Below are 14737 nucleotides of genomic sequence, written 5' to 3' on the forward strand. Positions count from 1 at the left end.
GTTCGAGAATTGAAGACCCCCGATATGGGCGGAGGCTCTTGTGTAGGGGACCCTTTTCGGGATTTCTTTACTGGAGTCGATGATGCTTCCAATATTGGTGATGCTTCTCTTCTACTAGAAGAGGCCCAACGTTTCATTACTCGGGTAATTATTTTACTATACTTGGTTTCTTTATTTTTTTCCAAACTTGACTTGTGTTCTTTCCCTACTGTGCAGGCAATTAGTAGGTTTCGAGACGACCTTAGCCAGTGTGAGGTCGAGCTTCAGAAGATCTCGGGGGAGAGAGATGCCCTGCGACTTCTTTGCAGCCAAAAGGACGAGGCTTTAAAGGACCTCCAAGCGGATTTGGCTAAGGTTCGTGAAGAAGAGGCCGAACTCGATAAGCAGGTGAGCCTCGTTCTGTTAAAGTATGGGTTTGATTCAACTGTGGAAGTTAACTCTTCATTGTCTCAGCTGCAGCAAAAGGTTGAAAAGATCGGGTTACTTCAAGAAGAAGTTGATCAAATCAAAGCTGAATGTAATCGGTGGAAGGAGACTATCGACCGCCTGGCTGCGAAAAAAGAAACCATTTTGACGAAATTATTATCAGCCAATGTTCAGCTTCGAAGCGTCAAGCAAAAGGGTTCGGCTCAAGCTAAGAGGATCGAGGAGCTTGAAACACGGCTTGCTGAGGCCAAGGCAGAAGTTGAGTCGTCGAAAGTCATGGCGGATAGGTTCATTGCCGTGTATCGAGCTGATGCTGAGGCTGCTAAGATGGAGGCACGAGAGGCGGCGAATACTGCCGACACTCAAGCATATTGGGTTGCCGAACTTGCTAAATGTAGGTCTCGGAGGGAGACCCTCGAGGAGATACACGCTCGAGGTTTCGACCTTGCTGAAGAGATAAAAAAGGCTAAAGAGCTCGAAGCTAAAGCTGAAGCCTTGGCTTCTGATGGCGATGATGATGATGATGACGGAAGGATCCATCTTAGCTCTTGTTCGGACTTCTGCTAGGTCAGTTTTGAAATGTAAATGAATATGGAAGGATCGTACCTTAGCAGTAGTATCATTTTAGATGTGACATATTCCAATTTCTTGATAGCTGTTTGCCGTTTATAATGTCGAGCATGTATGATCCATTTCCGACGTTCTCGAGAACCTGATATGGTCCTTCCCAATTTGGTCCTAGTTTTCCTTCGTTCGAATTTCGGGTATTGATGGTGACTTTCCTTAATACTAAGTCCCCGGGCTTGAAATGGCGGAGCTTGGTTCTTCGATTATAATATCTTTCGATTCGTTATTTTTGGGAGGCCAATTGGACGGGAGCAGTTTCTCGTATTTCGTCCGATAATTCAAGGCTGGTATTCATAGCCTCATTATTTGATTCTTCCATCGTGAATTAAAATCTTGTACTGGGTTCGCCGACTTCGACTGGTATCAATGCTTCGGACCCATATACTAAGGAGAATGGGGTCGCCCCCGTACTGGATTTTGACGTTGTCTGATATGCCCAAAGGACTTCGGGCAGGATTTCTCTCCACTTTCCTTTAGCATCGTTCAACCTCTTCTTTAGGTTTTGAATGATAGTTTTGTTCGTCGATTCGGCCTGTCCATTCCCACTGGGGTGGTATGGTGTTGATAATATCCTTCTTATTTTGTGATCTTCGAAGAATTTTGTTACTTTGCTGCCAACGAATTGCTTCCCATTGTCACATACTATTTCGGCGAGTATCCCGAATCGGCATACGATATGATCCCAGATAAAGTCTATAACTTCTTTCTCTCTTATTTTCTCGAACGCCTGTGCTTCAACCCATTTAGAAACATAGTCAGTCATAAATAAAATGAATTTGGCTCTACCTGGGGTCGATGGCAGAGGGCCGACGATATCCATTTCCCATTTCATGAACGGCCATGGGGATAGGACTGAGTGAAGTTGCTCTCCGGGTTGATGGATCATTGGCACAAACCTTTGACATTTGTCACATTTTCGAACAAATTCCTTCGCATCTTTGCCCATATCGATCCAATAATATCTTGCTCTGATTATTTTTTGAACTAATGTATCGGCACCGAAGTGATTCCCACAAGTGCCCTTGTGCACTTCCCGTAGGATGTAATCGGTATCTCCCGGACCCAAGCATAATGCCAACGGTTCGTCGAATCTCCTTCAATATAGCGTTCCATCCGAAGCCAATGTGAATCGAGCAGCTTTAGTCTATAGGGCCCTAGAATCTTTAGGGTCCGATGGGAGCTTTCCACTCTTTAAGTATTCAATATACTTATTTCTCCAATCCCAGGTTAAGCTTGTAGAATTTATCTCGGCGTGACCTTCTTCGATTACTAATCTTGAGAGTTGAACGACAGTCCCCGAGCTCAAGTCACCTTCCTCGACCGACGATCCCAAATTTGCAAGTGCATCAGGCTCACTATTTTACTCTCATGGAATATGCTGTAAAGTCCATTGTTTGAAATAGTGCAAAGTGACATGTAGTTTATCCAAATACAGTTGCATTTTGTCCTCTCGAACTTCGAAGGTTTTGTTTACTTGACTTACCACCAGCAAGGAGTCACATTTGGCTTCAATGCCTTCTACTCCCAAGTTTTTAGCTAACTCGAGACCTGCAATCATGGCCTCATACTCAGCCTCGTTGTTAGTCAACTTGGTAGTTTTAATAGATTGCCTAATAGTGTTACCCGTGGGTGGCTTCAAAACTATGCCTAGCCCGGACCCCTTCATGTTCGAAGCCTCGTTCGTAAAAAGGGTCCATACCCCCGATGATGTACCCGATTTCAACAGGAGTTCTTTTTCGACTTCGGGTACGAGGGTTGCCTTGAAATTGGCCACGAAGTCTGCTAAAATTTGAGACTTGATGGCCGTACGGGGTTGATATTCGATATCGTACCCACTAAGTTCGACGGCCCATTTGGCCAATCGGCCTGATAGTTCAGGCTTGTGCAAAATATTACGAAGCGGGTAAGTGGTTAATACGCATATGGGGTGACATTGAAAGTATGGTCTTAACTTTCTAGAGGCATTTATCAGTGCAAGTGCCAATTTTTCTAAGTGCGAATATCTAGTTTTTGCTTCTCCTAAGGTCTGACTTATATAATAAACGGGAAATTGCGTACCTTTCTCTTCTCGAACAAGGACACCACTTACGGCAATTTCCGATTCTGCCAAGTACAAGCAAAGTTTTTCGTCTGTTTTTGGAGTGTGAAGTAGTGGTGGGCTCGATAGATATCGTTTTAGTTCCTTTAATGCTTGTTGGCATTCCGGGGTCCAAGCAAAATCGTTCTTCTTTTTTAGTAGAGAGAAAAATTTGTGACTTCGATCTGATGATCTCAAAATGAATCGGCCTAAGTCTGCAATCCGTCCTGTTAGCCTTTGTACAACTTTCACGCTATCGGGGTTAATCTCGATTCATCGATTTGACACCATGAAGCCGAGGAACTTGCCCGAATAAAGGTAAGGAACCTCTTACTCTATATATATTTAAGATTATCCAAGTTGTGGCTAAGTCGTTGATGCTAGAACTTGTGAAATATATATCAAAAGGCTTGGTAGTAATGTTGTTAGTTGGTGGACTGTTTTGGAGGCTCAATATGATTATTAATGATGTTGTTTGGGCTGTTTGGTGATTGTATTGACTTGTGGGAAGTCATATAAATAGGGGAGGTGCTGTCCGTTTCATCGTAAAATAGGTTGCGGTCGATACATAATAGTTACGACGCTTAAACGATAATGATAGTGTCATTTCTCTTATTGTAGACTAAGGAGTCGTGACATTTGCATAGCTTGAGGTTGGGAAGTATATACAAGGTATGTGAGGCTATCCCCTTCATTCTTTTGCACGACTCCAATTGTACATAATGTAATGAACGAGCTCCCAAAGATACTCTACTCTTAGAAGCTAGCAGTACTTACATTGCTGCCCTTCTTATGAAACGATTGATATTGATGTTACTTCTCTTATTCTTATATTATCAATTTTGTTGGTAGTTCCTGATTCTTATAAGATTCTTGATGAAGAGTTAATCCTAATAACGTGTACGAAGGATACCGACCTTATGTCACTCCGAAAGGTTCAAAATGTGATTCCAATGAGTCCAGCATGCATCATATATATATATGTATCTATTTTACTCTACCGAGCCACGCTATAGTCGGCCGTGTATGGCACCTATAGTGCAACCACTGATCAGTTGGGTTTTACCGAGCTCCACGTGGCCGGGTACGATTCTACCGAGCCCTATGATGGCCGGGTACGTTTTACCGAACCTATTACGGCCGGGTACGATATGATGATGATGATGCCCATAAAGGCGTATGTTTTAAAAGTTTATGTATATATATATATATATGTATATATTATGTATTTCATGTCAGTAGCCCTCAGAGGTACCCAGATGTCACAGGTTGTATATTCCCTATCACTGTTTACATTATTGTTCTTACTTATGCTTTCCTGCCTTATATACTCAGTACTTTATTCGTACTGACGTCCTTTTTATTTGTGGATGATGCATGTCGTACTGCAGGGCCTGATAGACGGGTAGACGCAGCTCCCCCACCATAGTAGGCTGTCCAGTTCAGCGGTTATTGGCGAGATCCCTTCTCCGGACTTGCCGTGGTCTTGGTATGCATTATTGTTATAGACATTATGGGTATGTCGGGGCCCTGTTCCAGCAATGTTGTAGCTCTTAGGTTCCTTTAGAGGCTCATAGACAGGTGTCGACTTATGTATGGTTTAGAATGCCTTGTCGGCTGATTTTTGTTGTATAGTCTTTCATTGGCAGCATGGTAGCTCGTACCTTATATATAGTTTTTTGACAGTCTTGTCGTCCCATGTTATGGATGTTCATGACATTATCTTTCATTGTTGGATGTTCATGATCCATGTCTACTATTTATATTGATCTTGTCGGCCCTTAAAGATAATAAGGAAGGTTAGATAAAATGTACATTGGTGCTCGGCAAGTATGGCCCGGGTGCTAGTCATGACCCTCCAGTTGGGTCGTGACAAACTTGGTATCAGAGCAAGTCTGTCCTAGGGGATGTCTATGGGCCGTGTCTAGTAGAGTTTTGATTATGGATATGTAGCGCGCCACATTTATAATCAGGAGGCTACGTGACATCTAGGGTTGTTACCTTCTTCCTGAATCTAGATCGTGCGTAGAGTTGAGTAGTAAGTGTTCATATCTAATATTCACCTTGTTTTCTTTCAGCGATGCCTTCGACTAGGAAGCAAGCGATTAGTAAACGGCTTGATACAGCTGTGGGAGAGGGTAACATTCAGGTGCCTCCAGCCAGAGCAGGCCAAAGTGAGGCTCAGAGTGAGATGCCGTCTCATACCTCTCCGTCTCCTCTAGAGGATATTAGGAGGCACCCAGTACATCCAGTTCCTCCGTCTGGCACTACAGACCACGATATGCGCAGTGCGGTGCAATTGTTGACTAGCTTGGTAGCTGCTCAGGCTCAGAGGCAGAATACCAGTGCTGCTGATAAACCGGTTAGTGCGAGAGTTTGTGATTTTATTAATCTAGACCCTCCAGTGTTTACCGGATCAGACCCCAAGGAGGACCCACAAACATTTATTGATCAGGTTCATCGTACATTGCGGGTTATGCATGCTAGTGATATGGAGGCAGTAGAGTTGGCTTCTTATTGGTTACGGGATTTAGCGATTTTCTGGTATGATATTTGGGAGAGATCTAGGGGTCCGAACGCTCCTCCAGCCGTGTGGAAGGAATTTTCTGAGGCCTTTCTTCGTCACTACTTCCCAGTTGAGATACGACGAGCTAGAGCTGATAAGTTCTTGAACCTTCGATAGGGTAATATGAGTGTACGAGAGTATAGTATACAGTTTGATTCTTTAGCAAGGTATGCTCCCCATATGGTGTCCGAGATGAGTGATAGGGTGCATCTGTTCGTGAACGGGTTGGGACCACATCTGATAAATGAGTGCACAACAGCCTCCTTGGTAGAGGGCATGGATATTTCCCGTATTCAGGCTTATGCCCAGACCCTAGAGGATCGTAAGCGCCAGCAAAGGGCAGATAGGGAGTAGGATAGGGGCCAGCATAAGAGGGCGAGATTTGCAGGGTATTCTGATGAGTTCAGAGGCAGTATCAGGCCCCAATCTTCGAGGAGTTCGGCGCCACCTGTAGCTAGTGCTCCTCCATAGTTTCAGAGGCCTCGGTATGATTGATTTATCTATTCTGGTTCAGGTCAGAGTTCGAGGGCATCAGGCTCACAATTTCATAAAGATACTAGTCAGACGAGACCCCCAACACCTCGTTGTGATCAGTGCGGCAAGGCCCACTTTCGACTGTGCCGTCGAGGTTCCGATGCGTGCTATTCTTGCGGACAGCCTGGTCATATGATGCGGGATTGTCCTAACAGAGGAGGTGGTGGTATGGCTCAGCCGACTGGATCTGTGTCTAGTTCTTCCTCATCAGTTCGACCTCCAGCACAAGGTTTTCAATAGTTGACAGGTCGTGGTAGAGGTAGAGGTTCAGTGCCGAGTTCGAGTGGTGCTCAAAATCGAACCTATGCTCTAGTAGGTCGACAAGATCTCGAGTCGTCTCCGGATGTTGTTACAGGTATATTGTCTGTGTTTTCTTATGATGTATATGCGCTAATTGATCCAGGATCTACCTTATCATATGTTACACCCTTTGTGGCTAATAAGTTTGGCATTGAACCTGAATTGATAAGTAAACCACTTGCGGTATCCACTCCGATAGGAGATTCTGTGATTGCTAGAAGGGTATATAAAGGTTGCACTGTGATGATTTGTAGTCGTCAAACCTCGGCAAATTTATTTGAGTTAGAAATGGTTGATTTCGATGTGATAATGGGAATGGACTGGTTGGCCTCATGCTATGCAAATGTTGACTGTCGTACGAAGATGGTTAGGTTTCAGTTTCCTTGTGAACCCGCCATTGAATGGAAGGGGAACATTGCTACGCCGAAAGGTAGGTTTATTTCCTATCTTAAGGCAAGGAAGATGATCTCAAAAGGTTACATTTATCATCTTGTTCGCGTTAGGGATGCGGAGGCGAAGCCGCCTACTCTACAATTAATCCCCGTGGTCAATGGATTTCCAGATGTTTTCCCAGATGAACTCCCAGGCCTTCCTCCTGAAAAGGAAGTTTGAGTTTAGCATTGATGCATTGCCTGACACTCAACCGATCTCTATCCCTCCATACAGGATGGCCCCGGCAGAGTTGCGAGAGTTGAAGGCGCAGTTGAAGGACTTGCTGGATAAGGGTTTCATTAGGCCTATCACTTCACCTTGGGGTGCACCAGTCTTGTTCGTGCGGAAGAAAGATGGGTCATTAAGGATGTGTATTGATTATCGACAGTTGAATAAGTTTACAATAAAGAACAAGTATCCACTTCCAAGGATTGATGACCTGTTTGACCAACTCCAGGGTGCCAAGTATTTCTCCAAGATTGACTTGCGTTCAGGGTATCATCAGGTGAGGGTTAAGGAGAAGGATATTCCAAAAGACGGCCTTCCGGACAAGATATGGGCATTTTGAGTTCTTGGTGATGTCGTTCGGGCTAACAAATGCCCCAGCAGCTTTTATGAATCTCATGAATAGTGTATTCAGGCCCTATCTTGATGTGTTCGTGATCTTATTCATTGATGACATTCTAGTGTATTCTCGTTCGGAGGCGGAACATGCGGGCCACTTGCGGATAGTATTATAGACCCTTCAGGATCATAAGTTATATGCTAAGCTCTCTAAATGTGAATTCTGGCTGAACTCAGTAGCATTCCTTGGTCATGTGATATCTGATGAGGGTATTAGTGTCGACACTCAGAAGATCGATACAGTGAAGAATTGGCCGAGACCTACAGCACCATCAGAAGTCCGCAGCTTCCTGGGGCTAGCAGGATATTATAGGCGGTTTGTAGAAGGGTTTTCCTCTATATCAACACCATTGACTAAGTTAACACAGAAAGCTACCAAGTTCTAGTGGTCTAATGCTTGTGAACATAGTTTTCAGGAGCTAAAGAATCGATTGACATCCGCGCCAGTGCTCACTCTCCCAGAAGGAACAGAAGGTTATGTGGTATATTGTGATGCCTCAGGTATAGGTTTGGGGTGCGCATTGATGCAACGTGGGAAGGTGATTGCTTATGCATCAAGACAATTGAAGAAGCATAAAAAGAATTACCCGACCCATGATTTGGAATTGGCTGCAGTAATATATGCTTTGAAGATATGGCGGCACTACTTATACGGCGTCCATGTTGACATCTACACAGATCACAAGAGTTTACAATACATCTTCAAGCAGAAGGAGTTGAATTTGAGGCAGCGTAGGTGGCTTGAATTACTGAAAGACTATGACATCGAGATATTGTACCATCCCGGTAAAGCCAATGTTGTGGCAGACGCTCTCAGCCGTAAGTCAATGGGAAGCTTAATACATATTGAGGCAGGTAGACAAGGGTTGACCAAAGAGCTTCACCAGCTGGCCAATATGAGAATCAGATTGTTGGACTCTGATGACGGAGGTGTTACTGTACAGAATACAGCAGAATCATCTTTGGTAGCCGAGGTAAAAGCACGGCAATATGAAGATCCTACCTTAGTAAGATTGAGAGAGGGAATTCAGCAGTGTAAGATTACAGCTTTCAAGATCGGAGGAGATGGGACACTGAGATACCAGGGCCGATTATGTGTGCCTAGTGTGGCAGGGTTGCGAGAGAAGATTATGATTGAGATTCATCAGTCCCGATATTCTATCCATCCTGGCTCGACAAAGATGTATCATGACGTTAAGGAGCAGTATTGGTGGGATAACATGAAGAAGTCTATTGCAGAATTTGTAGCCCAGTGTCCTAATTGTCAACAAGTAAAGATCGAGCATCAGAAACCCAGTGGATTGATTCAGAATATAGAGATTCTGACCTGGAAATAGGAGGTGATTAATATGGACTTCATTATTGGATTACCTCGCTCTTATCATAAGTTTGACTCTATCTGGGTGATAGTTGATCGACTTACAAAATCTGCCCATTTTCTACCAGTTAAGACAACTTACACGGCTGAAGATTATGCGAAGTTGTATATCAAAGAGATTGTTAGGCTTCATGGTGTGCCGGTATCTATTATATCAGACCGAGGAGCTCAATTTACGGCTAACTTTTGGAGGTCTTTTCAGAAGGGTTTAGGCACACAAGTAAATCTCAGCACTGCATTCCATCGGCAGATTGATGGACAGGCTGAACGTACCATCCAGACGCTTGAAGATATACTACGAGCATGTGTTCTAGATTTCAAGGGGAATTGGGATGACCATCTGGCACTTATAGAATTTTCCTACAATAATAGCTACCATTCCAGTATTAAAATGGCCCCGTATGAGGCACTGTACGGGAGGAGATGTAGATCACTAGTTGGATAGTTCGAAGTCGGTGACACAGAATTATATGGGCCAGATTTGATTCACCAAGCCATTGAGAAGGTGAAAGTGATACAAGAGCGACTGAGGACGGCACAAAGCAGGAAAAAGTCTTATTCCGATGTCCGGCGTCGTGATCTGGAATTTGAGGTTGGTGATTGGGTTTTCCTAAAGATCTCGCCGATGAAGGGTGTTATGCGTTTTGGGAAGAAGGGTAAGTTGAGTCCGCGGTATATTGGGCCGTACAAAATTCTTCGACGAATTGGACAGGTTGCTTACGAGTTAGAATTGCCATCTGAATTGGAATTTGTCCACCCGGTATTCCATGTATCTATGTTGAGGAAATGTATTGGAGACCCTTCTCGGGTCGTCCCTATCAAAGATGTACAAGTTACAAAGGATCTATCATATGATGAAGTGCCAGTGGCTATATTAGATCGACAAGTCCGCAAGCTGAGAACAAAGGATGTAGCTTCCGTGAAAGTATTATGGAGGAACAAGAATATAGAAGAAATGACATGGGAAGCAGAAGAGGAGATGAAGTCTAAATACCCTTACCTATTCCAGAGTGAAGATAACGAGGATGCCGGGGGAAAGAAGGACGCATTATAAGGTGAAACGGCTCTATGAGGTAAGCAATAGCTTGTGAATACTCTTTTTTTTAATACAAAATGGTGATATGCAGATAATGTACATATCCATAATGCTTTGTATAGTCTTGTAAGGCCATAGGTTGGGTTTAACTGCTTGTAAGTTTGGCTAGTGTCCATTTTATAGGGGAAACTCAGCCGGAAATCTCCGTCGGAATCCATGATGAGTTAGACACCCCATAAACCCTTACATTCGAGGACGAATGTTCCTAAGGGGGAGAGGGTGTTACAACCCAAATTTGCATACCATAGATCATGCTGTAAGTTATCGATGTAAATACAAGAAGATATTATCTTTGAGATGATAAGAAGTTAATCCTATTGGTCTTAAACGATACAAGGGTGTATAAGAGTGGTTAACAAGTATTAGAAGTTAAACGAATCAAGGATGTTGTAACCCGTATTTTCGGGTAACACTAGAGGTGATTAACTGTCCCAAGAGGTCTTGTTTTAATGTATTTGAATCATATAATATCCGCATCATAAGTCTTGAAGTCAAGCGAGTTATGAAACAAAAGTCGATAAAAGTTGTCGCAACTTAGGTTTATAATTTTACTTAAACTTTAGGTCAAATGTTACTGCATTTTTCTCCCAATGTGCTTGGAATTATGGGGTGATCTACCTATCAAATTAAATATCTATGAGTCTAGTTTCCAACGCATTAAACCGTTCATCTATACGATCTCGGAATAGAGAGATATTCGCGTTTTCGCGAGAGTGCGCCAAGCTGCTCTCTATGGGGCCCACAAAGGCGGTTTAAGACATATGGACATATATAAGATACCTCAACCCCGTTTTAAGTTATTATTTTTCAGTATATTCAGACCTTATAACCCTAAAAATAGTCTCTCAAGGTTCTCTCATAATCCAAGACCCAAACAAAGGGCAAACAACATAAATCAAATATCGGGAATCCCGTGGCGCTAGTAAGTTTCTTGTTCTTCTTATTGTTGCTGATTTTTGTGTTGTTCCAGATCGTGTGGGAGGTTGTTTTAAGTGTTTTATGTCCTGTAAATACACCTTCAAGTTTTTAATATCAACCCTAGGTGATTTCAAGTCTTCTAAAGTAATTCTAGTGCCGAAAAACCCGAATTAATTGCTAGTTTCGCTTCCTTGTTCTTGTGGCAGAATTGAAGGGATATTTCATGGAAAATTAAGGTCAAATTGGAGTTGTTCTTTCTGTTTAAAGTTAAGGAACCTCTTACTCTATATATATTTAAGATTATCCAAGTTGTGGCTAAGTCGTTGATGCTAGAACTTGTGAAATATATATCAAAAGGCTTGGTAGTAATGTTGTTAGTTGGTGGACTATTTTGGAGGCTCAATATGATTATTAATGATGTTGTTTGGGCTGTTTGGTGATTGTATTGACTTGTGGGAAGTCATATAAATAGGGAAGGTTCTGTCCGTTTCATCGTAAAATAGGTTGCTGTCGATACATAATAGTTACGACGCTTAAACGATAATAATAGTATCATTTCTCGTATTGTAGACTAAGGAGTCGTGACATTTGCATAGCTTGAGGTTGGGAAGTATATACAAGGTATGTGAGTCTATCCCCTTCATTCTTTTGCACGACTCCGATTGTACATAATGTAATGAACGAGCTCCCAAAGATACTCTACTCTTAGAAGCTAGCAGTACTTACATTGCTGCCCTTCTTATGAAACGATTGATATTGATGTTACTTCTCTTATTCTTATATTATCAATTTTGTTGGTAGTTCCTGATTCTTATAAGATTCTTGATGAAGAGTTAATCCTAATAACGTGTACGAAGGATACCGACCTTACGTCACTCCGAAAGGTTCAAAATGTGATTCCAATGAGTCCAGCATGCATCATATATATATGTATCTATTTTACTCTACCGAGCCATGCTATAGTCGGCCGGGTATGGCACCTATTGTGCAACCACTGATCAATTGGGTTTTACCGATCTTCACATGGCCGGGTACGATTCTACCGAGCCCTATGATGGCCGGGTACGTTTTACCGAGCCTATTACGGCCGGGTACGATATGATGATGATGATGCCCATAAAGGCATATGTTTTAAAAGTTTATGTATATATATATGTATGTATTATGTATTTCATGTCAGTAGCCCTCAGAGGTACCCAGATGTCATAGGTTGTATATTCCCTATCACTGTTTACATTATTGTTCTTACTTATGCTTTCCTGCCTTATATACTCAGTACTTTATTCGTACTGACGTCCTTTTTATTTGTGGACGCTGCATGTCGTACTGCAGGTACTGATAGATGGGTAGACGCAGCTCCCCCACCACAGTAGGCTGTCCAGTTCAGCGGTTATTGGCGAGATCCCTTCTCCGGACTTGCCGTGGTCTTGGTATGCATTTTTGTTATAGACATTATGGGTATGTCGGGGCCCTGTTCCGGCAATGTTGTAGCACTTAGGTTCCTTTAGAGGCTCATAGACAGGTGTCGACTTATGTATGGTTTAGAATGCCTTGTTGGCTGATTTTTGTTGTATAGTCTTTCATGGCAGCATGGTAGCTCGTACCTTATATATAGTTTTTTGACAGTCTTGTCGTCCCATGTTATGCATGTTCATGACATTATCTTTCATTGTTGGATGTTCATGATCCATGTCTACTATTTATATTGATCTTGTCGGACTTAAAGATAATAAGGAAGGTTAGATAAAATATACGTTGGTGCTCGGCAAGTATGGCCCGGGTGCTAGTCATGACCCTCCAGTTGGGTCGTGACACATGCGATCGATGTTGGGCAGCGAAAAGGAATCTTTGGGGCATGCTTTGTTCAAATCCTTATAGTCCACACACATTCTAAGTGTGTTCCCTTTTTTAGGCACTACAACTACATTGGCTAACCATTCGGGATATTTCACCTCCCGAATGGACCTTATCTTGAGAAATTTGGTTACCTCGTCCTTTATGAATGCGTGCTTTTCCTCGCACTGGGGTCTTCTCTTTTGCTTCACTGGTTTGAACCTAAGGTCCAAACTTAGCCGATACGTCGTTATGTCCGGTGGGATCCCTATTATATCTAAATGAGACCAGGCAAAACAATCAATGTTATCGATAAGAAATTGAACAAGTTTCTTCTTGAGTTCGGGGCTCAACCCAATTCCCAAGTATACTTTTTGCTCGGGCCAGTGCTCGATTAGTGTGACTTGCTCTAGTTCCTCAATTTTTGATTTGGTGGCGTCGGATTCATCGAGAATCATGAAAGATCGAGGGACCCTTTGATCAACATCTTCTTCGATCTTCTGGTTATTTGGCTGGGTCGAAGCCGACATTTGTGATTGCTATTTGGTGTCCCGTTCTCCTTCTGAGCCCGATCCCTTTATTGGCGAAGGCGAGGATATTGATTTCGCTTCCTCGATGGCAAACATTTCTTTTGCGACTGGTTGTTCTCCGTATACTATTTTGACACCTCTCGATGTTGGGAATTTGAGGACCTGGTGTAGGGTCGAAGGTACAGCTCTCATGTTGTGGATCCATGGCCTTCCGAAAAGGGCATTGTATCTCATGTCGCCTTCGATCACGTGAAACTTCGTTCCCTGGATGGTTCCGGCCACGTTTATTGGTAGGATTATCTCGCTTTGGTGGTTTCACATGCCATATTGAATCTGTTTAGAACCAGAGTTGCGGGTACAATCTAGTCCTGCAGGCCAGCTGTTCTACGACCTTCAATCTGATGATGTTGGCCGAGCTACCTGGATCGATCAACACACACTTAACTTTAGTTTTATTCATGAGTACGGATATTACCACTACATCGTTATGAGGTTGAATGACTCCTTCTGCATCTTCATTATCAAAGGACAAAGTCCCTATGGATGCGTAATTTTGAGTTCGAGATCGCTTTTCCCTCACAATCGATGCTTTAGTGCGTTTAAGCACTGGTCCCTGAGGGGTATCGGCGCCGCCGATGATCATGTGAATGACATGCTGCGGTTCTTCTTGCTCGTTTTGCTTGCCGAAATCCCTATTTTTAAAATGGTTCTTCGCCCTATCACTCAGAAATTCCCGAAAGTGCCCTTTGTTAAATAAGCGGGCTACTTCCTCTTTTAATTGCCTGCATTCTTTCGTTCTGTGGCCATGGGTGCCATGATATTCGCACATTTGATTGGGATTACTTTGGGCAGGATCGATTTGCATGGGTCGAGGCCATTTAGTGTCTTTGATGCATCCGATAGCTGACACGATGGTGGATGCATCAACGCTGAAGTTATACTCTGATAACCGAGGTGCTTCTATAGGATCGGCATATTTATCAAAGCCGCTCTTGCTCATAAGTCCCCGAGAATTTTTCCCTCGATCAATCCTTCGATTGTTCTGAACGGTATTGCACGTTGAACCGTTGTTCATCCGATCTGTGACGTATGGTTGATATCGGTCTCTGTTCGACCTTTGTTCTCTATCGATCTCCCTTTGGTTTTTAGTAGTTGTCCTGTTCTGATGTATGGGTCCAGACGGAGCTCTCACCTGGTCATCTTCGACCCTAATTTTTGACTGATACCGGTTGTGTATATCTGCCCAAGTTATTGCCGGATACTCGATCAAATTTTGCTTCAGCCGACGTGATGCTATCGAACTTTGCTCGTTCAACCCTTGGGTGAAAGCTTGGATGGCCCAATCGTCTGTAACCGGTGGCAATTCCATGCGTTCTATTTGAAATAGGGATACGAA

This window comes from Nicotiana tomentosiformis, chromosome 8 (assembly GCF_000390325.3).
Source record: "Nicotiana tomentosiformis chromosome 8, ASM39032v3, whole genome shotgun sequence".
In the NCBI taxonomy this organism is placed as follows: Eukaryota; Viridiplantae; Streptophyta; class Magnoliopsida; order Solanales; family Solanaceae; genus Nicotiana; species Nicotiana tomentosiformis.